Source organism: Polypterus senegalus, chromosome 2 (genome assembly GCF_016835505.1).
Source record: "Polypterus senegalus isolate Bchr_013 chromosome 2, ASM1683550v1, whole genome shotgun sequence".
In the NCBI taxonomy this organism is placed as follows: domain Eukaryota; kingdom Metazoa; phylum Chordata; class Cladistia; order Polypteriformes; family Polypteridae; genus Polypterus; species Polypterus senegalus.
Window position 1 is genome coordinate 9,279,055 of NC_053155.1, and position 27,440 is coordinate 9,306,494.

The 27,440-nt window shown below is 40.1% G+C and overlaps 1 long non-coding RNA gene across 1 annotated transcript in view; it reads right to left on the reverse strand.

Annotated features, from left to right (window-relative positions):
• Nucleotides 1–9,004: 9,004 nt before the first annotated feature.
• LOC120524187 overlaps nucleotides 9,005–27,440 on the reverse strand; it is a 32,193-nt gene continuing 13,757 nt past the window's right edge. The window contains exon 3 of the long non-coding RNA XR_005632754.1: nucleotides 9,005–9,086. This is a non-coding gene — a long non-coding RNA (uncharacterized LOC120524187). The remainder of the gene's footprint in view (nucleotides 9,087–27,440) is intronic.

Here is a 27,440-nt window from a genome sequence, read left to right on the forward strand (position 1 = left end):
TACGCCAATCCCTTTTTGTGGCTGGTAGTAGAATTGAAGTCATTTTTGAGAGCGGTCTGTGATATTTGATTTGTCTCATAAACACATGCATGGCAAGACAAGACCTTTAATTAAAATGATGTTATTGGGCCTCCTGGATTGGACTTTAGTGAGTCAAGACCCCTGTTAGAACTTTCCACTGCTGACCGTATGCTTTGTTAACACACCAAAGTAGTGGGGGATTGGATGTCCATTGTTTTTAAAAATGTTCATAAATATTACACACTTCACACTGAAACATAATTAACATTTGAGAGACAATTGTTAAAAGTTGAATTAAGAGGTGCAGTGCTTGTCACTCTTGTCTATGGATCTCTTAAATGATGTAAAGATTTTATTAGGAGATTTTCTGTAATTTTTTTTGTCACTGGTAAGCGTTTATCTGATAAAATACTAATCATAGGTGATCTGAACATTCATGTCTCTTGTACTTTAAACTAAAACAGTTCATTATGAGGTTTATTCAATTGCTTAATTTTCTTAATCTTGTTCAGTCTGTTAATGGTCCTACTCAGGTTCAGGGTCATATGCTTGATCTTATTTTATCATTTGGTTTCTTTGTCAGTGATGATGCAAAAATACCAGCCATACTCAGTGCTGTGGCACCTTCTCAGATTGGCATTCCTGGGGTCTCAAGAAGCAGCCTTCATGCTATAAATTCCTACAGTAAATATATTTGTTCTGATATTTCTGTAAATTCTTCTGTTGTTAGTTCTGTGCCACACAATCAGTTACTCTGTCCTCGTAATTCTACATGCAGATCCACACTTGATTCTGTTGCTCTTGTGAAAATCAGACACTAAAGGCCATCCCCAGTTTAACGACTCAATGCAGACTCTTAGAACGAAATGCAGGAAAACAGAGCATAGATGGAAAAGATAAATGACAGACATCTTAGGAGATTCTGAAAACCCATCTGTTTGAATTCCAGCAGCCTGTCAAATTAGCAGAGACAAAACCCTTGTCTGATATTTCTAATGATGATCAGATGTCTAGAGTTCTGTTCAGCACTTAGCTGTACTGTAGGCACTCATACATGTGAGGTGTTTTTGAATTTTTACTGTTAAAACTGATAAGATGAGATCTTCTCTCACACCACCTGCCTCAGTTCCTTTGTTATCTCGACTTGTCTTTACTCAGTCTGACTCTGTTTGTCTTCCCTTTCTTGCCCAAACTGTACCTACTATGAAGCTCACATCTTCCCCTCTTGATATCATTCCAGCTCATCTCTTCAGAGATTTTTCAGATTATTGTTAATAATAATAATAATAATAATAATAATAATAATACATTTTATTTACACTGTGCCTTTCCTATGCTCAAGGTGCTTCACAGAGTCTTAGAAAAAACAGCAGGGTATATGTAACTTTGGATACAAATGTTTTCCTGAATAGAACAATAAAACAGATAAAGCATTAAATAGAATACAGAACAATAAACCAGAGTAAAATACTAAATTCAATACTAAAAGAAAAAACTAACAAATAACCTAACTTGTGATATAACAGACACACAAATTATCCTGAGCACCTTGGCAGAGATGTAAACTGAAAGAAAGGGCAGAATGTTAAGTTAAAAGCCTTTATAAATAGATGAGTTTTAAGTTGTTTTTTAAAAGAATGAATGGAGTCTGCTGATCTAATTAATTTCAGTAGGTCATTCCAGAGTCTGGGCGCTATAGAGCTGAAGGCCCTGCTGTCACCCATGGAGTGTAGATTAGTGTGGGGCACAACAAGATTACCACAATCAGAAGACCTTAGTAGGTGAACAGGAACCTAGTGATTTAGAAGGTCACTGATGTAGTCTGGTGCAAGGCTATTTAAAGCTTTGTAGGTTATTAACAGAATTTTATATTCAATTCTGTAAGACACAGGGAGCCAGTGATGGTCAGAGCAGGATGGGTGTGATGTGCTCGCTGCTGCTGGTTCGATTAAGGACTCTTGCAGCAGAGTTTAGAATCAACTGGAGCTGTGATATAAGATTAGAAGGTACACCTGCCAGTAGGGAATTACAATAATTGATACGGGATGTGATCAAAGCAAGGGCAAGTTTCTCAGCATTAGAAAAGGAGAGGGATGAGCGAACACAGGATATGTGATGGAGGTGAAAGTAAGAAAGTTTCTTAATGTGGTTTATGTGGGCAAAATAAGAATGGGAGGAATCAAAAATGACACCAAGATTTCTTGTATCAGAAGAAGGTCTGATGAGATCACCGTCAAGAGTGACTGAAAAGGAGCTCATTTTATTAAGTTGCATTTTAGTCCCAATTTGCAGGAGTTCAGTTTTGTTACAATTTAATTTTAAAGAGTTCTGCTCCATCCAGGTTTTAATTTCACTGAGGCAAGTTGTGAGATGACAAAGATCTGATGAAGTTGCACTTTTAACATTGAAATAGAGTTGAGTATCGTCTGCATAAAAATGATAACCCAGTCCATAGCTATGAATAATATGACCAAGGGGAAGCATATAAATACAGAAAAGAAGAGGGCCGAGGACAGAGCCCTGAGGAGCTCCTTGTGTGACTGGCGCCGAGCTGGATCTGCTGTTACCAAGACTAACAAACTCTTGCCTATCAGTCAGATAGAACAAGAACCACTGGAGGGCAGTGCCAGAGATACCCAGCATGTTCTCCGTTCTGCACAGTAGAATGTCATGTCTGACCTGAGTGTCAAATGCTGCAATGAGGTCTATTAGAATTAATATTTTCTTTGTCCAGAGTCTGCTGCCATAAGCAAATCCTTGGTTACTTGAAGAAGAGCAGTTTTACAGCTGTGCTGTGCTCTGAAACCAGACTGAAAGGGTGCCATCAAATTATTAGAAATTAAGTAATTGGTGAGCTGGGAGGTTACAACACGTTCAAGAACTTTTGACAAAAAAGGTAAGTGGGAAATAGGCCGAGAATTGTTAAAATCATCATCATCAAGACCAGACTTTTTTAACATTGGGGTTACAGAAGTGATTTTAAAAGTGAGCGGCGCAGAGCCATTGTCAAGGGATTGAGTTTATTATTGTTGTAACAGTTGGGATTATGGCATGAAGGCAGGATTTAAGTAGTGTGGTGGGGTTGGGGTCCAGTACACAAGTAGTCGGCCTCATCTTACAAAGCAGGTTATTAACAAAAGCAGACATGACTGGTGAGAACTTAGAGAAGGAGCTGGATGGAGTGTGAAAATAGGGAAGGATATAAATGATGATAGATTTATGTTGGTTGAATTATTTAGATCTTTAATTTTATTGCAGAAAACGTGGAGGAATTTTTCACTGACTTCATTAGAGGAGGTAACAGATGCAGGTTGAAGTAATTTATTAACTACAGAGAACAAAACCCTTGGGTTGTCATGGCCACTTTCTATAATTCTGCCATAAGGGTGTTCTTGGCAGCAGTTAATGCTTCTGTGTAAGCTTTTTGGTGGTCAGGGAAGCCTGGATGTGCATGGTAAGGCCAGACTTACATTACATTCTCTCAAGGGGTCAGCCAGCTGCTTTCACACATCGCAATTCTGAATTATACCATGGAGCTGAACTGTTAACACTACAATTACCAGAGCCTACGAAAAAAACTCCTAGATCGGGCCCACCTAATATCCCATAGCACCTCTCCGTCAGCGTCTTTTGTCCTGTAAATGTGCAGATAAAGACAAGCAGCAAGCATCCTGCTATTTCATACCCCCGCCACCACAGAATATGCACAAAGTTCTCCCAGCTCATGCCTTGATTATCTGGATTGAAGTGTTGGGAGTTTTGAGTGGAAATAAATAATAGATCATTATTTGGAACACATGCATTTTATGTATGTTCCGTTTCACAATAATCTCTGTAAACATATTGTTAAAACAAAAACGTTTTTACATATTTTAGTAGTAAATGACAAAATGTTGGCATAAACTATATAATGTGTAAAGCCTGAAGTCCAAAGAGCAAATAAACACTTTCACAAATAGTTCAAGGAAGAGCCAGCAGCTTCTGTGACATAACAATAAGATTTGCTGACTTCTAATCAAGAATCCTTAGTTTAATCCCGACTGCCTCATATATTTGCCGTTTTCAGTAGTAAGCTGCTCTTATTCTTAATATTATGCAGTACACACATACACTTGGTTTGCATCTGTAACAGACTGTTTACATTTATAGAACTTGTAAAAGTTACTGTTTTTTTTTTCACTTTTATTCTCTCAGTCACGATCACGATACCTATTACCGCCCTAGGGATCTGACGCTAGTTTTTATTTGAAACTGGGAATAGCTGTAGATGTGAGTGGTGTTTTGAGACAATGGAACTGGACATTCTCTGATCTGGAGGGATAAAAGCTGATGCACAAACTCTGGTGAATCTGCCTTCTTCATATCTCAATGTCACTTGATTGTTTTTTATTCAGTTTAATTGAGTGTTCCAGCTCACGCTGAATTAGTATGTGCGTTATGGTCCATGATGTCAAATCCGCACTGACAAAAAAAAAAACAACAGAGATATAGGTATATTTGATGATATTTGGAATTATTTATTTTATGACCCTTATAGTACATTTCGGAAAACATTGTGGCACGGATGCAACATTATTCATATTATTCATATTCATTTGCATAATATCTTGTGGTTGTAATCAGTGACCGCATGTTTTTTTTCCAATCTTGCCAGGCCCCACATGTTGCTGTATGCTGTTTCTTTCGTACTCCAGGACATGCAGAGGAAAGAATAGTACAGAGCAGTCATTTCAGCACTATATGTAATCATCAGTTTCAAATGTTAACAGTTGTGATAAATTATAGACACAAAACAAAGTTGAAATGTTGAGGAATAGCCCCGTATATTATTGTAGCGTTCTTGTGGTCAAATATGAAGAAAAAAGGTTCAAACATTCGACAGACAGTATGAATCTGTAATGGCTTTATATAATACAAGAAAATGGTGGTCGGAAATGCATCATAGCGGAAGTGACATCATCATGCTGCGCCGGAAGTGACGTCATCTATAGAGGACGGGAAATGATGTCATCCTTCAGAGCCTGAAGTGACGTGGAAGTGGTTGAGTCACCATTTTCATCTATCTGGATTGTACTATTTGTCATCTTTGTTTCTGTAAGGTCAGAGAGAGAGGCATCATTACCACAGTACAACCCCCCATCTGTTACTTTTTCACTCACCTGAGGACATGCTGACTGCCTCCTAAGCGCACGTGTGTGACACAGTTCACACACACGCAAGGACCGTCCTTCCTACATTTGCGAAATGTGTACCTATTACAATGTGTACACTTCTCTCTATGCAGTGGTTTCTATTACACACCTGAAAGAAAGAGACAATCTATGTGACATTTTGAAGAAATCATTTTATGACCTGAATAGTACTAATCAGAAAACAGCATTGCACTAATGCAATATTATTTGAAAACGAACAGCGTCAGATCGTGTGTGAATTTATGCTGTTACTGTTACTTAGAGTCAGATTGGGTGAGCGGGTACAGCGTAAAAAAAACAAATTTTTACAAGTACCATAAATTTATACCCAATTTCCCATATGTTTGTCTCTTTCTTTTTTTTTCTCCATGCTGCGTCGACATCGTGCACCAAAAGGCATGAGCTTATTCAGTGCAGCAGGATCAACACACATGTACTGTGCAAGGCATGCTCGGGGGCCACTGTGAAAAGAAGAGTGTTCATGGCTCATCTTGAGAGGAACTTCGTCATTGCATCTTAGTAGAACAGGTGATGGAGAAAGACAAGGAGGATGCAACATTGACAAGCTTCTGTTCCAAGAGAGCCGCTTTCCCCAGGAACGTAAACTGAGTCAGTGTCAGGTGCCCTTTCAATGTAATAGAAATCACAGCACAGAGAAAAATGTGCACATTGCAACATGTCGTAAATTTAGGAAGGACAGTCCTTGAGTTTGTATGAACTGTTAACATTTGAATTTGATGATTGCATATAGCGGTGAACTGACCACTCTTTACTATTCTTTCCGTTACATATCCTGGAGTACAAAAGAAACAGCAACATGTGGGGACTGGCAAGATTGGGGAAAATAAAACAAAACATGCGGTCACTGATTACAACTTCAAGATGTTATGCAAATGAATATGAATAATATGAGTAATGTTGCATCCGTGCCACAATGTTTTCTGAAATGAACTATACAGGTCATAAAATGAATAATTTCAAATATCACATATACTTATGTCTCTTGTTTTTTTTTTTTTTGACATCATAGACCATAAGGCGAAAACTAATTCAGCGTGAGCAGGAACACTCAATAAAACTGAATATAAAAAAAATCAAGTGATGGTGACATATGAAGAAGGCAGATTGACCAGCGTTTGTGTGTCTGCTTTTATCCCTCCAGATCAGAGAATGTCCAGTTCCATTACCTCAAAACACCACTCACATCTACAGTTACTCCCAGTTTCAAAAAAAAACTAACAGCGTCTGATCCCTAGGGTGGTAGTATGTATCGTGATCGTGACTGAGAGAATAAAAGTGAAAAAAAAAAACAGTAACTTTTATAAGTCCTATAAACATACACCATCTGTTACAGATGCAAACCAAATGTCTGTGTGTACTGTATAATATTAACAATAAGAGCAGCTCACTACTGAAAAAGGCAAATATAGGAGTGAGTCAGGATCGAACCAGGGACTCTTGATTACAAGTCAGCAAATATTACCACTACACCACAGAAGCTGTTGTATCAGCCTTGAACCTTTTGTGAAAGTGTTTATTTGATCTTTGGATTTCAGGCTTCACACATTCTATACTTTATGCCTACATTTTGTAACATTTATTACTAAAATATGAAAAAGTTTCTGTTTTAACAATGTGTTTACACAGATTACTGTAGAAACAGAAAACACATAAAATGCATTTGTTCCAAATAACAATCTATTATTTCCACTCTAAACTCCAGCAGTTCACTCACTCCCAGATAATCAAACAAGGCATGAGCTGGCAGAATTTTGTGAACTTTCTACAATGGTGGGGTGATGGAATGTGTTGGAATAATCAACACATTTACAGGACAAAAGACACTGACGGTGAGGTGCAAATGGATTTAAGGTTGGCCGGATTGACGAGTTTTCTTGTAGGCTCTGGTAATTCTAGTGTTAAGTGGGTTAAAAATTCAGATCAGATAAAAAAGACACATTGTATTTCAGGGTATGATAGACAACAATAAGTGAGACAGAACCAGATTTTGCTATCAGCTTAAGAGCCAGACACTAAAAAGACAATGGGCCGTCAATGGGGATTCTTTTGATGTTTAACTTTGATTTATCAGTCACTGCGACTCCTCCTCCTTGTCTTGAGCTGCAAGGCTCTGTGAACTGAATGTATCTGGGTAGGGTCACCTCCGTAACAGATGTAAAGTCATTTAGTTTTTGCCAAGTTTCTGTTAAGCATAGCAAGTCAAGGTTTGAGTCTGTAATGAATTGACACCACCAGTGCTTTGCCATTAAGAGATCTTGAGTTAAACAGTGCAATATTAACAGATGTGGGTTTGCTGTGCGCAGATCCATGACCAGAGTTTATTTTAGCATATTGCAGATTTGGCATACTGACACTCCTACTGTATTTCCAAAGCTGTGAGTAGGACGGCATATTCTTGAGCAAATGCTGCTGGTGAACTTGTTGACCTGCCATTGCTACTGTCCCTCTATCCTTCAAACATGCAGGGGTCCAGCTTGTGCTTTAAAACATTGACTTGACCCGAGGTTCTTTCTGTCTTATCTCTAAATTATGATTCCTGTCTGAATTCTTAAACTTTGTTGTTTAACAGCTTCTGCCTTTCCTTAGTAATGATAATCTGTTGCAAGAATTATTACAAGAGCAAGAAAGTACTGTACGAACACATAAATCCAGTTCTGAAATCATTACGCTGGCTCCCGATTAAGTTTAGGGCAGATTTCAAAATCCTCCTTTTAACATATAAAGCATTAAATGGCCAAGGTCCAGTTTACTTCTCTGAACTTATCATGACTTACAATCCAGAGCGCACATTAAGATCTCAAGATGCCAGTCTGCTTAGGATTCTAAGAATTAATAAAATAACAATGGGAGGTCAAGCTTTTAGTTAGAGTGCCCTTAAACTGTGGAATTGTCTTCCTGTTACTATAAGAGATGCCCCTTCGGTCTCAGCCTTTAAATCCCGGCTGAAGACTCACGACTTCAGTTTAGCACATCCTGACTAGAGCTGCTGATTAACTGTACAGACTGCATCTCTGATGTTAGCCATTAGCACTAAAACATAAGTAACATCATAGTTATAATTTGTTACTAACCTTAACCTATTCTGTTTCTCTTCTCGGTACTCAAATGTGGCACTTGGTGCCACGGCCCACCTGCCAAGTTCTTTTGCCTGCCTAAGGTAAAGTTATCCCTGATGGAGGATCGCAGGAATCATGGGAAAGAGGGGTCCCAAATGGGAGAGGCAGCTTGATGGTTGAATTCTCCTGGACACTAGACAAATCCAAATCATATTATGTGATATCATCTACTGTTAAATTCTGGTCTGTACTTGTAAAATTTTTATTTTTATACTGTATTGAGGATTTGTTCTGTTTTGTGTATTGTATAATTTTGTATTGTATTGACCCCCTTCTTTTGACACCCACTGCACGCCCAACCTGCTTGGAAAGGAGTCTCTTTTTGAACTGCCTTTCCCAAGGTTTCTTCCATTTTTTCCCTACAAGGGTTTTTTTGGGAGTTTTTCATTGTCTTCTTAGTCAGTCAAGGCTGGGGGCTGTCAAGAGGCAAGGCCTGTTAAAGCCCATTGTAGCACTTCTTGTGTGATTTTGGGCTCTACAAAAATAAATTGTATTGTATATTGTATAATCTAATGGAGTCCCTCCAGTCAGGTTCAGATATTTTCATAGCACCAATTCTGTTCTTTTGAAGGTCACCAAAGACAACAGAAATCAAATAGACAATCAAAGATGGACAATCAGACAAGTGGACAAGGAGCCAGGCAGTTTGCTGCAATGTGTTTGGTTTTATTTTAAACTAATAGACATTCTTTGACTTCTTTCTTGGTAATGATTGGTCTGGTTTGGTCCTTTGGGCCTACAAGAGAAGGAGAAATCTGGTCAAATGAGTACCAAGAAATCAGAGACCTTGAACTTTCATAGATGACTTGTTTGATGCTCTGTGACCTCATGAATTAATATAAAGTGAGGAGTGTGAAGGTCTTGAGCAGCATCTGATCAAATAGCTGGTGGTGATGTCAAATAAAGGTGTGTGTGTGTTGGGGTAACATTACAGTCCTGAACAAGGACTCACCTTATGTCAGACTAAAATTAATGAGGACATGTATTGATATTACAACGAAAGTACAGGCAAGTCTTCAATAATGAAACTCCTTCTCCATGTCACCTCACGTCACACCTGTGGGATTCTCAAATATTCTCATGCCTGAAACACAAGTTACTGTTGCCAGTAGCAGCTCTCTGTTATCCAATACAGAGGTGTTTATATATCTTTTAATATATATATATATGTGTTTTATATATGTATTATATGTCTTTTTATATATACACATACACATTCAGTGGCCACTTTATTAGGTACACCTTGCTCGTACCAGGTTTACTCCTTTTAATCTTCAGAACTGCTGTAATTCTTCATGGCGTAGATTCAACAAGGTACTGGAAACATTCCTCAGGAATTTTGGTTCATATTGACACAATAGCATCATGCAGTTGCTGTGAATTTGAAATCCACGATGGAAATCTCCCTTTCTAACATATCCCAAAGTTGCTCTACTGGATTTAGATCTGGTGACTGTGGAGGCCATTTGAGTCCAGTGAACTCCTTGTCATGTTCAAGAAACCAGTTTGAAATGATCTGAACTTTTTGATATGTTGCGTTACCCTGCTGGAAGGAGCCATCAGAAGATGGGGACACTGCGGTAATAAAGGGATGAACATGTTCAGCAACAATACTCAGATAGGCTGTGGCATTTAAACGATGCTCAATTGGTACTAAGGGTCCCGAACTGTGGCAAGAAAATATCCTCCACGCTATTACACCAGAACAAGTAGCCTGAACCGTTGATACAAGGCAAGATTAATACCTACTTTCTTGTTGTTGACGCCAAGTTCTGATCCTACCATCCAAATATCACAGCAGAAATTGAGACTCATTAAACCAGGAAACATTTGTATAATCTTCTATTATCCAATTTTGGTGAGACCGTGTGAATTGTAGCATCAGTTGCCTGTTCTAAGCTGATAGCAATGGCACTCTGTGTGGTCCTGCCTCGGCTGTAACAAGTTCTTATTTGAGATCCTGTTGAATTTATATCAGCTCAAATCAGCCTGGCCATTCTCCTCTGACTATTGGCAGTAATAAGACATAATTTATTTTCCCAAAAAACTGCCAATCATATTTACCTCTTTTTGGACCATTCTCTGTAAACCCTAGCTGTGTGGGACAATCCCAGTAGATCAACAGTTTCTGAAATACTCAGAGCAGCTTGTGTGGCATCAACAACCAGGCCATATTCAAAGTCACTTCAGTCAAATTTCTTCCCATTCTAGTGCTCAGTTTGAACTTCAGCAGGTTGTCTTGACAATATCTACAGGCCAAAATGCATTGAGATGCTGTCATGTGATTGGCTGATAACGGAAGAGAATATCATCAGTTCTGAAGGGTTCTGGTAACTGGGAGGGAGATAACCACTCATATGACAAGGGGACCAGTGATGGAATTGACAGAAATCCATCAGCAGCACATCCTCTGATTCCACTCACCTGTAAGCAGCTCTTCCAGCTTTTATGGTTCCTGGCAGTATCATTAGGGTTATGAGTGCTGCTGCCAGGTACAGTGCCATCACACAAGCTCCTTCTTGTCACATCATTATAAGGTATAGGTTGTCACTGGGGTGAGCCATCAGATGATTCCATAACACTTCCTGCTGGACTTGATTGGTCTTCGGAGTTGCCCATAAAAACTTCATATGGACCTTTTTGTCTCGGTTCGTTCCAGTTCTTTCAGAACACCCTCAGGAAATCTTGAACCCTGGGCCTGATGACACTCATGGCTCCTCAGCTGGCTCTGGCTGTCTATTCTTCTTCTGCAAATAGATAGCTCAATGGATAGCAGTGAAGTGTTTCATGTAAGTTTTAATTTCTAGTTGCAGCTGTTCTAATGGGGGACTCTTATAAGGCTCCCTGAAAACAGTCCTAGGTGTTGGACGGCCAGTAAGCATTTCATGTGGTGTTAGATGCGTTACTCTGTTAGTTTGCATGCGATAGTTCATTAAAGCAAGCAGCAGAGCATCTACCCAGTTAATCTTCTTTATTTTTTATTTATTTTGTTATTTATTTATTTATTTTATTAATTTTATTGGAATCCATACAAAACAATCAAGTTTTTACAAAAGAAAAATTGAGTTAAGAACAGATCGATCCCCACCCCTGAGAGACAGCAAGCCAAATGGCGTAAAATTTAACGCTTGTAAACATACCTAAATTAATAAATTCTCTGTGCTTCATGAACTTATTTTAAAATATTACTGATTAGATCCTGCCATGTTTTGAAAGAAGTCTGTACAGATCCTCTAACTGAGTATTTGATTTTTTCCAATTTCAAATAATATAACACATCGGTTTCCCACTGACTTAAAAAGAGGAGAGTTTGGGTTCTTCCAGTTTATCAGAATGAGTCTGCGTGCCAACAGTGTAGTGAATGCAATAACAATTTGTTTGTCTTTCTCCACTTTAATCCCCTCTAGAAGAACCCCAAACACAGCTGTTAATGGGTTAGGAGGGATTGTGAGTCCAAGGCTGTCTGAGAGGTAATTAAAATTTTTTGTCCAGAATAATGTTAATTTAGTACAGGCCCAGAACATGTGACCCAGTGAGGCTGGAACTTAGTTGCAACGTTCGCAGGTTGGATCATGCCCTGGAAACATTTTAGAGTTTTAGTTGAGACAGATGTGCTCGATATACAGTGGTGTGAAAAATTATTTGCCCCCTTCCTGATTTCTTATTCTTTTGCATGTTTGTCACACAAAATGTTTCTGATCATCAAACACAATAACCATTATTTAAATATAACACAAGTAAACACAAAATGCAGTTTTTAAATGATGGTTTTTATTATTTAGGGAGAAAAAAAATTAAAACCTACATAGCCCTGTGTGAAAAAGTAATTGCCCCCTGAACCTAATAACTGGTTGGGCCACCCTTAGCAGCAATAACTGCAATCAAGTGTTTGTGATAACTTGCAATGAGTCTTTTACAGCGCTCTGGAGGAATTTTGGCCCACTCATCTTTGCAGAATTGTTGTAATTCAGCTTTATTTGAGGGTTTTCTAGCATGAACCGCCTTTTTAAGGTCATGCCATATCATCTCAATTGGATTCAGGTCAGGACTTTGACTAGGCCACTCCAAAGTCTTCATTTTGTTTTTCTTCTACCATTCAGAGGTGGATTTGCTGGTGTGTTTTGGGTCATTGTCCTGTTGCAGCACCCAAGATCGCTTCAGCTTGAGTTGACGAACAGATGGCCGGACATTCTCCTTCAGGATTTTTTGGTAGACAGTAGAATTCATAGTTCCATCTATCACAGCAAGCCTTCCAGGTCCTGAAGCAGCAAAACAACCCCAGACCATCACACAACCACCACCATATTTTACTGTTGGTATGATGTTCTTTTTCTGAAATGCTGTGTTCCTTTTACGCCAGATGTAACGGGACATTTGCCTTCCAAAAAGTTCAACTTTTGTCTCATCAGTCCGCAAGGTATTTTCCCAAAAGTCTTGGCAATCATTGTGATATTTCTTAGCAAAATTGAGACGAGCCCTAATGTTCTTTTTGCTTACCAGTGGTTTGCGTCTTGGAAATCTGCCATGCAGGCCATTTTTGCAGGCCAGTCTCTTTCTTATGGTGGAGTCGTGAACACTGACCTTAATTGAGGCAAGTGAGGCCTGCAGTTCTTTAGACGTTGTCCTGGGGTCTTTTGTGACCTCTTGGATGAGTCGTCTCTGCGCTCTTGGGGTAATTTTGGTCGGCCGGCCACTCCTGGGAAGGTTCACCACTGTTCCATGTTTTTGCCATTTGTGTATAATGGCTCTCACTGTGGTTTACTGGAGTCCCAAAGCTTTAGAAATGGCTTTATAACCTTTACCAGACTGATAGATCTCAATTACTTCTGTTCTCATTTGTTCCTGAATTTCTTTGGATCTTGGCATGATGTCTAGCTTTTGAGGTGCTTTTGGTGTACATCTCTGTGTCAGGCAGCTCCTATTTAAGTGATTTCTTGATTGAAACAGGTGTGGCAGTAATCAGGCCTGGGGGTGGCTACAGAAATTGAACTCAGGTGTGATACACCACAGTTAGGTGATTTTTGAACAAGGGGGCAATTACTTTTTCACACAGGGCCATGTAGGTTTGGATTTTTTTCTCCCTAAATAATAAAAACCATCATTTAAAAATGCATTTTGTGTTTACTTGTGTTATATTTGACTAATGGTTACATGTGTTTGATGATCAGAAACATTTTGTGTGACAAACATGCAAAAGAATAAGAAATCAGGAAGGGGGCAAATAGTTTTTCACACCACTGTATAATTTTGAGTTGTATAATTGAATGCTTTGCACATACGGAGCTCGAGTGAATTCTCTGCATTGCTACTTTCCACTCCTTTTTTAATATATTAATTGAGAGATCTTTTTCCCAGTGTCCTCTTGGATCTTTGAAAGAGAGGGATTGTACAATGATTTTATATATTGTAGAGATGAAGTCTAAGTCCTTAAGATTGAGCAATATTTTTTCCAGCATGGATGAGGGTGCAAGATGAGGAAAATCTGGAAGTTTCTGTTTAACAAAGTTCCTGATTTGAAGATAGTGAAAGAAATGTGTAGCTGGAATGTTAAATTTGGAATGTAATTGTTCATAGGATGCAAAGACGTTGTCTATATAAAGATCTCTAAGCAAGTTAATTCCAAATTTTTTCCAGATATTAAAAACTGCATATGTTTGTGAAGGTTGAAAGAGATGGTTGTCTTGCAGAGGTGCCACAGATAGAATCTTCTCCGTCTTAAAATGCTTTCTACATTGGTTCCAGATTCTAAGTGAGTGGTGCGCAATTGGGTTATTTGTATTGCCGATAACGTGTGTTTATTGGAGCACAGAGCAAGGAATACAAAGAAGTACTGCAGGATTTTACTTCTATTGCAGACCAAGCCTGTGTATGTTCTTCTATCTGTGTCCAGGTTCTTATCGCCTGTATATTTGCTGCCCAGTAATAAAACTGGAAGTTAAGTAGAGCCATGCCGCCTTCTGCCTTTTGTCTTTGTAGGGTCGCTCTTTTGATGCGTGGATGTTTTGAATTCCAAATAAATGAGGATATTGTTCAATCTAATTGCCTAAAGAATGATTTATTAATGATGAAGGGTTGACCATCTATGCAAGTCTTGTTTAATTTTTTCCATGCAGACGGTGAAATTTTGTTGATAAAGAACTTTATATTTACTTGTAATGTTTACCCCGAGGTATGTAAACTGTTCTGCAATTATAAAAGGTATAATATCTAATATTATATGCTTGAGAATTCACTGGAAAGAGTACACTTTTATTCAGATTAATTCTGAGACCAGAGATCTTTTGAAATTTTGTGAGTGCTGCTAAGACTGCAGGCACAGAATTTTCTGGGTCCGATATATACAGTACCATATCATCTGCATATAATGAGATTTTCTGTTCCAGTCCTTCTCTGCTAATCCCATTTATCTGATCAGTATTTCAACAATGTATTGCCAGTGGTTCAATGACAATCGCAAACAGCAACGGTGACAAGGGGCATCTAGTTTTAGTTTAAAGTAGTCTGAGTGAATGTTGTTGATGCAAACTGAAGCTTCTGGGTTAGATACAGTAATTTAATCCATGCACAAATGTTCGGGCCAAAACCCAAACTTCTCCAATGTAGTAAAAGGTATTTCCATTCAATCATGTCGAATGCTTTTTCTGCATCCAATGATAATAATATTTCTGGGGTGTTTGATTTAGTTGGTGAGTATATTACATTAAACAGGTCAAGATTTGAAGATAAGTGTCGGCCCCTAATAAATCCAGTTTGGTCTTGTGATATTACGAGGGAGCACTTTCTCCATCCTTCTAGCTATGATTTTAGAGAGTATTTTAACGTCGTTATTCAGAAGTGAAATTGGTCTGTATGATGCACATTGTAATAAGTCCTTATTTTGTTTTGGAAAAACAGTGATTAGTGCTTGGCAAAGGTTTGTGGAAGAGATTGGTTATCTCTGGCTTCTGTAAATGTTGCTAATAGGAGGGAGCTAGCTGAGCGGAGAATTTCTTGTAAAACTCTGCAGGGTAGCCATCAGGGCCTGCTGCTTTCCACCTTGGAGTGACTTTATAGCATCTAGTAATTCTGATAATGCCAGAGGTTTATCAAGTTCCTCCACACTAAAAGCGTCTATTTGTGGTATCTGTAATGTATCCAGAAATGCATTAGATTGTGTATTGTCTTCTTTAAACTCAGTAGTATATAGGGATTTATAGTAGTCTCTGAAAGTGTGCATTATATTTTTGTGTTCGATGATTTTATCTCCATTCGTGTTAGTGATTACGAGATTGCGCTGCACTTCTTGCTTGTGAATTTGTTGAGCTAAAAGCTTATTAGCTTTCTCTCCATGTTCATAGTAATGATGTCTGGATTTGTAAATTAGTTGTTCAGTTTCTTTAGTTGTCAAGAGGTTTAATTCTGAATGTAGAGCCTGCCTCCTCCTATGTAGAGTCTCGCTTGGTAGTCTGGCATGTTCTTCATCTATTTTAGTAATTTCGCTTTTTATCTCTGCTACTTTCTTGGCTTCGGATTTATTTCTGTGGGAAAGATATGAGATAATCTGTCCTCTTAAGAAGGCCTTAAGAGTTTCCCAGAGTATTCCTGCAGAGATCTCGGGGATGTATTTGTCTCTAGAAAGAATTTGATTTGTTTGGATATAAATTCAGTACAATTCTCGTCAGCTAATAGAAGCGGGTTGAGGCCATCTGCGGGTGAGTGTATGGGGCTTAGTAATTTTAGCTCCAAGATCATAGGTGCATGGTCAGAAATAACAATAGCATCGTATTTGCAAGATTTAATCTTAGGCAAGAAGTTATTATCTATAAAGAAGTAATCAATCCTTGAGTAGCAATGATGTACTGGTGAGTAGAAAGAATATGTTCTTGAATTTGGGTTTAAAAACCTCCAGGGATCTGATAAGTTGTGATCAGTTAAAAACTTTGTAATTATCTTTGCGGTGTTAGATGTTGTTCCTCCTGTGGAGGAAGTCTTATCTAAAAGTGGATTTAGAACACAATTAAAGTCCCCAGCCATTATAACTTTATGAGTGTTCAGATTGGGAATGGATGCAAATAAATTTTGTATAAATTCCTTATCATCAACATTAGGTGCATAAACATTTATCAAAATCATTTTACAGTTAGATAAGTCTCCCATGACCATTACATATCTCCCTTCAGGATCCAATACTACATCTGATGCTACAAATGGTACTGTTCTATGTATGAGAATTCCCACCTCTAGTTTTCTTTGTAAAACTAGAATGGAACATTTGGCCAGTCCAGTCTTTTTGCAGCCGGAACTGATCCTTGCTTAGTAAGTGGGTTTCCTGTAAAAATACTATTTTAGCATTTAGACCTGTTAGGTGAGAGTACTTTCTTTCTCTTTAATTCGTGATTCAGGCCTTTAACATTCCAGCTTACAAGTTAACTGTCCCATCATGGAGACACTGATTCTGAGTTTTTGATGTCATTTTATAGTCTTAACTGGAAGTGAGACAGCTTAGGTCTTAATTTCCTATTTCCCCTAGAGTTGTTGCCATGCAGCTTATTATTACGTTGGTAGTTATAATTATAAAGATTAATAGATAGATTAGGTATAGATCAAGCCTGCTCTCTTTTCTTCCCCCCTTAACCCCTCACCCTCCCTTTTTGCCTCCCCAAGTGAGGCTAAAACCCACTTCACACAGTCCCAGTCCTCTGACATACCCAGAGACAGAGCACGTCCAAAGCACAACAAGCCCCATGCAGCGCGCTTTAGGGTTAAAAGATAGAGATATCTGTTACCAATATAGTCTTTAAAAAGAAAAAAAAAAAGAAAAAAAATATATATATATATATATATATATATATATATATATATATATATATATATATATATATATATATATATATATAGTCTTCAGCAATTTTAGTGCATTAAGATGATACACCCAGATAATAAACCCGGTGATGGTGTTAAAGATGTGTCCAGAATAAGCATAACAAGTCTTAATGCAGTAATAGCAATAACAGTAAACCAAGGGTATGATATTGAACAGTCTCGTTTAGGGTAGAGATGAAATAATTAGAAAAAAAAGAAAGAAAAAGTAATTAAGCACAATAAAACATAAACAGATAGCGCCCTAGTAATACTAAGTAATAATGAGAATATATGAGAATATATGCTGATAAAAACCCGTATTTTAAAACAAATAGATCAGACAGTAGATTATTAATCCTTGCTTTAACCGCCATGACTCACTATTATGTATCAGAATAGTCCCAGGATCAGCTTTCTTAATTCCTTTTCTGCTTCTTCCTTGCTAGCGAAGACATAGAATTGACCCTGCCATTCCACGTTCAGTTTTGCCGGATACAAGAGGCTGTATTTGACGCTGGCTTGGCGTAACCGCTGTTTAATGTTATAGAAGGCGCGCTTTGTAGCTGTTGCTGGAGAGAAGTCAGGGAAGATATGAATGTGGTTATTTTCATATATAATATCTTCCTTGTTTCTGAGGAGTGCCATCACCTCTAGCTTAAATGATAATCATTCAAAACGAACTATAAAAGACCTTGGTCTGGGTCTAACGGTGTTTGATCTGCGTTTGCGATAAGCTGCTGCTATCTCAGATGCTGCTTTAAAGTCGTCCCCGATTATTTTAGAAAAAAGTTCAGCTGCGAATTTCTCCGGGTTTTAACTTTCTCGATTCTCAGGCAGACCTTCAATTCTGACATTATACCTTCCACTACCATCCTCCAAAGCAGACAGTCTGTCTCCGAATTTTTTGCATTCGGAGCTGACATTTTCTGCTTTTTCTTCAGCACTGGTAGCTAAATTTTCGGCTAATTCAATCCTAGTCTTAAATGTCTCCTTGAGATCCTCCAATTGATCAGTAAACGTTTCAATTTTACCCAGCACCAGTCGCATCTCCACTTGCATTTCTTGTCGCAGCCTTTCATTTGCCTTTTGCAGCATCAGCCACAGCGTTTCGTTTGCTTGTTGCAACTCCTGCCGCAGTGTCTCATTTGCTTGTTGCCATTCCTGTTTCAATACCAGCATCTCCTGTTTCAATTCCTGTTTCAGTCTCTCATGTGCCTTTGTCCTTTCTCTTTGCCTTCATCACTTCTCAGTTTTCTTTATATCTTGTATAAGCTCAGCGAACATCACCTGCAGTTTAGACATTTCAATTGTGCTTTCTTGTAAAGTAGGTGAAGCATCAAGCTCTACTGTAGCCGGTGTCCACGCTATTCCCTTGCTGATCTTAGCTTGGGTGCAGCTTTAGTTTTTGATTCTTTCGGACCCCCTTTCTTGCTGGCCATGTTTATATATAATTACATATATACTGTAGCAGTCTCCTTTGGTTGAATAGATACAGGATATCTCAGGATAATAAGCAAATAATATGAAAACAACACCGCTGCTAGCGGAGCTCCACTTCAGACGTCCATCTCTCAGTTTTTAATCCTCTTAATAATCCCCCCCCCCACCCACCGCACATTAAAACCATACTCATCAATTATAAGAAGATGTAGCAACATGGAAGGAGCAACAATCACGCCATCTCTAGAGTGCCATAATTCTTGTTTGTCCTTCGTTGCTTCTCTTTGATTCCTGTTCATACAGTCCTGCCCTCTCCTGCATATCACTTATGTCTCTTTCAGTGATGGCAGACTCAATAATCACAGGTAGGACTAATAAAGGAATTGGTGTTTCAGAAGCTTGTCTGGCTACCTCATGTGCCATGTTATTCTCTTCACTAACAAGTTCATTGCTTTTCTGATGTGCTTGATATTTGATTAATGTCAACTTAGAAGGCAGCATCATAGCTTGCAAGCTTCAGTAAGTGCTTTAAGTTCAGCTAGTTGGACAGAGCAGCGCTGTTTACAGCTTGTGACTGTGGAAGACGAATGTTCTCTTCATTCCCTTGTACTAATTCATGTCTGAGAAGTAAGCTTTACAAAACCATGTAATAGCATGCTTTGTTTTAGCAAACAGAAAAATGTTTGTGCAAAGGACTCAAGGTCTGAGCATTCCACACATGAGTCTGCCTTATCACGTTTTCCCTTAGCTTACATCTGAACACCATAACAAAAGGGGGCCAAGATATCAAGTTGCATAAGGGACATTGAAGGGGCTCAAGGATTGTGTATAATAAACGTGTTGACTGTTACATTTTATAATGATATTAAATCACGCATTCTAGGGGTATAAAAATTTGCCCCACCCAACAGACAGGGTTCAGAAGAGCCCTGACGCTGTCATGTATACAGTATTTGATTGTCTGCTTTTCTGAAACTCTTCTCACTGTGACTCTTTAAAATAAATCTGCTTTATAATTCCACCTGCTGTCTGGCCTGAAGTCTTCGTCCACAGTTTTTGGCGCCCAAACGTAGGGCAGGAGACGGCAGATGACTCCTCGTGCAGGATTGTCCAGAGGACCGTAGTAGAGCCAATTCTGGCCAGATCGGGTCCAGCTCTGGTAAAAGTTAGGACTGGACTGCCTTGGCCATTTCCTGCATGGCGAGTCCCTGACCTCCTCCTAGCCGATATGAGGCACGAATTGACGGGCATTTCCAGGCAGGTGGACTGAGTCATGGTGAGTAGATCGGGGGATTCCTGTTAGTTTGACTGGTGTGCTGGACGTAATACGAATATAGAAAGAAAAAGAATTAAAAGCAAATGCAAAATAAAGAATAAGAGAGCATACTGTATGGGAAACCATGGGAGGGTTCTAGGGACTCACGGAAGGTGGCTTTGGGACCCTACGGAAAACGGCACAGTGTGAATGTTAGCTAGTCACCTTGTGAAGTGGAATAGAAGAGGGGCGAGTGACACGCTCCTATAATAATTTGAGGAATGGGGGTGAAAGGGCGTATTTAGAGAATGTGTGTCTAAATAAACGGGAGGTCGAGGTTTTTCATCCGCTGTCTAGTTATACTCTTGTTTCAACGGGTTGCTAAGGTGACAGAGACAATACCCTGGCAAGCTGACGCATACAAACCGTCTGATGAAGGGATCGGGGTTAAAACCTCCATATCCTGGATTCCACGGGGCGTATTGATGCAGGATTCTGCTGATGCGAATAAACGGACACGAAGTCACCTGAAGCTGTAATCCAGGGATAGGAGCAGACGGCGGGTGGAACGGGGTTTATCGAGGGCCGAGTCATTTTCTGCTGAGATCCTTCCGCTTACTATGGGCAAAAACAATTAGCAAGCCAGTCAAACAGTCCCCCTCGAGTCCTAAAAACCTAATGTTAGAAGGATTATTTTCGGGGGATTGCCAGGCTCCTAGTGCGCTGTCAGGATCGAAAGGTGGGTCCCCTAGAAAGCTCATTGAAAAGAAGACAGGATTAGATTTTAAAAAAGCATGTAGGAAGTGGAATAAGGAGAGTGCAGGACATTAGAAAAATACTGTGCAGAAATACACAGGGTTGTTGTAATGGAGGTCTTTATTGGATTAGATATGTATGACAGATGGGAATTGGTTATTAAAGACTGTACGTTGGAAGCAGCACAGAAACGGAATGAGCTTTTAGCTGCCGAAGTTAAGACTAGAAAGGAAAAGGAAGAGCTACTTATAGCTTTACAGAAAGTGCAGGCTGATTCGGGACCCCAGTCTGAAGGAAGGAGGAAGAGGAGCGATAAAAAAGACCCTTTATATCCCATGCTCTCTTCCCCAACACTTTACCCACAACCCCTACCACGGCCACATTCACCCCTTGCACCAACGGCTCCTGTGGTAACTGATGCCCCAGCTACTGATAATTTCTTTGATGAACAATATCAGTACAACCCCTCCTCACTTCCGGATCCGGATGATGAGACTGATTGCCACTTGTTAGGGGCTATGGGAGGCTCTTCTAACTCACACAAAAAGCCCTCCATTTCACAACATACTAGAAGCAAGACCCCCCGAGATAAGTCCCCTGAAAACCCTACCCCGTTTAAGTCCCCAAAACCTTTAGCACCCACATTTTCATGCCCTTTAATTGAGGTCCCTAACCCCCAACACGATCTCACACTACCCCCAGGAAATGCTAACCCCACTACAGTAATGATACATCGTAACTGGAATATTCAATAGCTGAAAGACGTAGTGTCCGAATTGCCTGATCTTAAGGTAATCGGTGGGTTAAAGTTTGTGGAACAGGTGCAGCAACTGACGACATATACAAACTCAGTGCGGCTGAGTGGACCCCGGTGCTACGCAGAAAGTTGGGCACCATTTGGGTTACTGTTAACCACGGGCAGCATAACGGAGAACAGTGGCAGTGGAATGAGACATTGCCTCATGGACAAAATAATGACGGTCCTTTCCTTGCCCAATGGGAACACATGAAAACTGCAATAGCTGCAAAATATAAAAAGGGCACCGACTGGTCCCTTATTTTAGCTGCCAAACAAAAAGAAAGATGAGACGGTAGATGAATGGGCACACCGAATTCAGGACTTGATGACAAACCATTCTGGCTTAGACACCCTAGACGACCATATCAAGGCAGCAGTTCTTCCTTTTGTGTCAGGACTTAGAAGTGATATCCAAAATAAGGTACGCACGTCCTGTATTGGATGGGAAAGTGACACTTTTGATGAAGTTTAAAGACACGCGGAGCATGCTGAACGACAGACTAAACAAAAAGAGTCAGATTCTCAGACCAAGTAAATTGCGGCACAAATGAATTACACACGTGGACAAAATTGTTGGTACCCTTCAGTCAATGAAAGAAAAACTCAAAATGGTCACAGAAATAACTTTAATCTGACAAAAGTAATAATAAATAAAAATTCTATGAAATTTAACCAATGAAAGTCAGACATTGATTTTCAACCATGCTTCAACAGAATTATTTAAAAAAATAAACTCATGAAACAGGCCTGGACAAAAATGATGGTACCCCTAACTTAATATTTTGTTGCACAACCTTTTGAGGCAATCACTGCAATCAAATGATTCCTGTAACTGTCAATGAGACTTCTGCACTTCTCAGCAGGTATTTTGGCCCACTCCTCATGAGCAAACTGCTCCAGTTGTCTCAGGTTTGAAGGGTGCCTTTTCCAGACGGCATGTTTCAGTTCTTTCCAAAGATGCTCAATAGGATTGAGGTCAGGGCTCATAGAAGGCCACTTTAGAATAGTCCAATGTTTTCCTCTTAGCCATTCTTGGGTGTTTTTAGCTGTGTGTTTTGGGTCATTGTCCTGTTGCAAGACCCATGACCTGGGACTGAGACCAAGCTTTCTGACACTGGCCAGCACATTTCTCTCTAGAATCCCTTGATAGTCTTGAGATTTCATTGTACCCTGCACAGATTCAAGACACCCTGTGCCAGATGCAGCAAAGCAGCCCCAGAACATAACAGAGCCTCCTCCATGTTTCACAGAAGGGACAGTGTTCTTTTCTTGATCTGCTTCATTTTTCCGTCTGTGAACATAGAGCTGATGTGCCTTGGCAAAAAGTTCAATTTTTGTCTCATCTGTCCATAGGACATTCTCCCAGAATCTTTGTGGCTTGTCCACATGTAGTTTGGCAAATTCCAGTCTGGCTTTTTTATGATTTGTTTTCAACAATGGTGTCCTCCTTGGTCGTCTCCCATGAAGTCCACTTTGGCTCAAACAACGACGGATGGTGCGATCTGACACTGATGTTCCTTGAGTTTGAAGTTCACCTTGGATCTCTTTAGAAGTTTTTCTGGGCTCTTTTGTTACCATTCGTATTATCCGTCTCTTTGATTTGTCATCAATTTTCCTCCTGCAGCCACGTCCAGGGAGGTTGGCTACAGTCCCATGGATCTTAAATTTCTGAATAATATGTGCAACTGTAGTCACAGGAACATCAAGCTGCTTCGAGATGGTCTTATAGCCTTTACCTTTGACATGCTTGTCTATAATTTTCTTTCTAATATCCTGAGACAACTCTTTCCTTCGCTTCCTCTGGTCCATGTTGAGTGTGGTACACACCATGTCACCAAACAACACAGTGACTACCTGGAGCCCTATATATAGGTCCACTGACTGATTACAAGATTGTAGACACCTGTGATGCTAATTAGTGGACACACCTTGGATTACCATGTCCCTTTGGTCACATTATTTTCAGTCTTTTTTAGGGGTACCATCATTTTGTCCAGGCCTGTTTCATGAGTTTATTTTTTTAAATAATTCTGTTGAAGCATGGTTGAAAATCAATGTCTGACTTTCATTGGTTAAATTTCATAGAATTTTTATTTATTATTACTTTTGTCAGATTAAAGTTATTTCTGTGACCATTTTGAGTTTTTCTTTCATTGACTGAAGGGTACCAACAATTTTGTCCACGTGTGTATTATGCAGGTGGAGCCGCCTCAGGCAGGGTCCGAGGACGTGAAGGATGTGGATTTTTCCGAGGACGGGGCGAGGCCGAGGGAGAGGTCGCGGATTTTTACTCCCTAATCCTAATTCTTCATCTGCTTAGCCGCCTCTCCCCTCAGATCAAGCACCTACATCTTATGCCTGTTAGGCATGCGGTGAGACGGGACACTTCCGCCGCAATTGCCCAAATCAGCTTCCTCCCCCGCCTCCCTTACCTGAACCTGAGGATATTTCTTGGTCCTAGGAATTCGCAGCGACCCTCAGCCACTCTCTTCAGTTGCCTTTGCTCACTTGACATGTGGACACAGATCCTTTATTCACTTTGCTGGTACTTATTGCTTCTGGACAACCACATGTTTTGCTGGTGTCTAAACCTCTTCGGGTTCAGCTTCATTTCAGTGGTTCCACTTTGATGCACCGGTTTTTGTTAAATCAGCTCTGCTCTGTTAATCTGTTAGGAAGGGATGATGACTAAGCTCTCCCTCTCTATTTCTCTGACCGAACGAGGGTTTTACTGTTCTATTCCTAAACTCCTGTGCCAAACCTCCCCCCACACTAAGCCCTTTTTTGCAGCCTGGACCCTGAACATCTCCTCACACACCATTCTCCTTAAAGCCCTACACTCTTTTCCTTCATGTCTTTTTCCCCACTTGCAAGTCCCCAACACCCTCCACTGCACTGCCCAGCACTTCCCTTCTGAAGTGGACACACCTTGGTTAGAATCTTTTCTCTCTTCAGGTAATAGCGCAGAGACCCTCCATATCCCTTGCATTTTTTTCTCATCCAAACAAAGCTGCTGCTGTCAGTTCACCTCACATATTCACAAAGCGTTTTCTATTTAGGAGGTTCGGTTCCCCATGTTTCTTTGCCAAATCTAGCACCGTTCACTGAGTCGAAATTAGGAAATGGGTGGAACAATGTCTCAATAGGACGGACTGGCTGCACGTTGCTCCGGGTATCTTTGATACCTCAGATCATTTGATAATTAAAGTTGTGCATTGTGCCGTCCTTCCCTTTCTACATTTTCATTGCAAACCACCTCTCCCTCTTGGCTTTCCTCACTTCCCGATGCACTTTGGTCCCAGGGGAAAAATGATTATGGAAGGATAGTACACTGTGAGCCACTGGTGATTTACCCAAAATCATCCTTCCACCTGCATCGCGCCCAGTGTCCTCTGTCTCCAGAAGCAGAGGCTGGCACCTCCGCCGTACATTCCGATCTCGTGAAACGTGGAGCAGTCATTCAAATTAAATACTCTCCAGTGAACTCCCGTTTTACCTTTTAAAAAGGCTGACGGTTCATGGCGTTTTGTTCAAGATCTTCGACAAATTAATTCTGCAGTTTTTCCTAGAGCACCTATTGTTCCTAATCCTTCCACTATTCTTTCTACGATACCCCGTCCCCGTTATTTCTCTGTTATTGACTTGCTAAAGCTTACTTTTCTATCCCTGTGCACCCCGACTCTCAATTCTGGTTTGCCTTTACTTTCCAAAACCGCCATTGGACATGGACCGTTATGCCTCAGGGATATACTGAAGCCCCTTGTGTATATTGGACAAACTCTTGCTCAAAATTTGGAAGGCTTTTGGCCAGATAAAGACAGTGTATTGATACAGTATGTGGATGATATAATGTTGTGCAGTACTACGGAAGCAGATTGTGCACGTGATACTCAGCAATTGTTATTATTTTTAGCAGAAAATAGCCATAAAGTTTCTAAAACAAAACTGCAGTTAATTCAAACAACTGTCAAATATTTAGGTCATGACATTTCTTTAGAAACAAGAACTCTCTCTCTCTAGCGATCGTATAAACACCATTCAAAATCTTCCTAGACCTGTTACAAAGCAACAGGTTATGTCTGTAATAGGCATTCTAGGATACTGCCGGCAATGGATTTTGAAGTTCACTGAAAGAGCACAGCCGTTGCAAAATTTGTCACCCCTGATCCCCCCTTTCTGGTCAGGTGGAATGGAATGATCAAGCTGAGAAGGCTCTGTGTGACTTAAAAAGTGCACTACTGTTCTGCGCCAGTGTTTGACACTCTCTGACTATTCTCGTCCATTCACTCTGTTCGTGGACGAAAAGGGGGGATATATGAATGCAGTTCTTACACAACTCCATGGAGAAAAACAAAGGCTTAGCCTATTTTTCGAAAAAATTGGATCCAGTGGCTGCGGGACTTCCAACCTGTCTCAGAGCTGTAGCAGCCACAACAAAGGCCGTGCTAGCCAGTACAGATATAGTGCTCATGAGCCCCCTAACAGTAAAGGTGCCTCACGCCGTACACTCCATTTTAGTACAGGCTAAAACCTCACATCTCACTACTGCTAGGGCAATACACTACCAAAATGTACTCTGTACGTTGTCAAACGTTACCATAGAAAGGTGCTGCACCTTAAATCCAGCTACTCTTTTTCCAACTGAAAATCAAGGGGAGCCCCACAACTGTCATGATGAAATAACTAAGGTTATAAAACCTAGACAAGACCTACAGGAAACACCCCTATGAACAGGAGAGATAATTTTTGTGGATGGATGTTCTTTATGATTGGAAAATGGAACACCTTCAACCAGCTATGCAGTGGTCAAAGGTGACCACCTGCTGGAAGCAAGCCGAATTTCTTCAAGTTTAGGCGCGCAGGCAGCTGAGTTGATAGTTCTCACCCGAGCTTGTCAGTTGTCAGAGTGAAAAATTGGAACTATTTATACTGATTTTAGATATGGTTTTAGAGTCTGCCATGATCATGGGGCATTATGGAAACTCAGGGGATTCAAGACCAGTACTGGCAAGCCCATTCAACATCAAAACTAATAGAATCCCACTTAGAAGCCATAACTAAACCATCAAAGCTAGCGATCGTTAAATATCAAGATCACACAGGAAAACAGGATCCTGTCAGCAAAGGAAACGAATTAGCTGATCATTTTGCTAAACAGGCTGCGTATAATAACACACCAATCTCTTTGTTCCAACAGAGAAATGACCAGGATACTGATAATCAAATTATTTCTTTACAGAGTGCAGCCACGGACACAGAGAAGAGAAAATGGTCCAAAGAAGGGTCCCTCTCTGATGGAGTCTGGACCCATAAGCAAACTAACAAACCTTTTCTCCCAAAGGCTTCTTTCCCAGGTATGGCAAAAATCACCCATGGCCTAAACCATGCTGGAAAAGACACCATGGTTCAAGATGTTGAAAAACATTGGGAAGCTGTAGGTTTCTCTATATATGCAGAGCAGTACTGCAGGCGCTATGCATTATGTCAAAAGTTTAATGTAGGAAAGGGCACCCAGGTAAGTCCCGCCAGGTTCCCTGCTTATCCCTTCCAGTTGTGGTGGAGCTATTTTTTTACTGCCTTGCGTGATAATCCTTCCCAAATACTCGGCCTCAGGTTCACAGTACTGTAGTTTAGCCTTTAAGACTTTATGACCATCTTGCACAAGCTTCTCAAGCACTTTTATTGAGTCTGTGTGGCTTTGTTCCAAGGATGCTGAGCAAAGCAACAAATTATGTACGTACTTAATCAATGCACCATCCAGAATCACGTCCTCCAGGTCAGTTTTGAGAACCTGATTAAAAACATGTGGGGAGTGTATGAACCCCCGTGGCATCCTCATAAAAGTCTATGGATTTTTCTTGTATGTAAAAGCAAACAGCGGCTGGCAGGCCTCAGGCAGTGGAATGTTGAAAAAGGCTGAGCATATATCAGTGACTGAAGAGCGTTTTGTACTCAGGAATGTCTGTGAGTGATGTGTGAGGGTTAGGGATCTCTGCTGG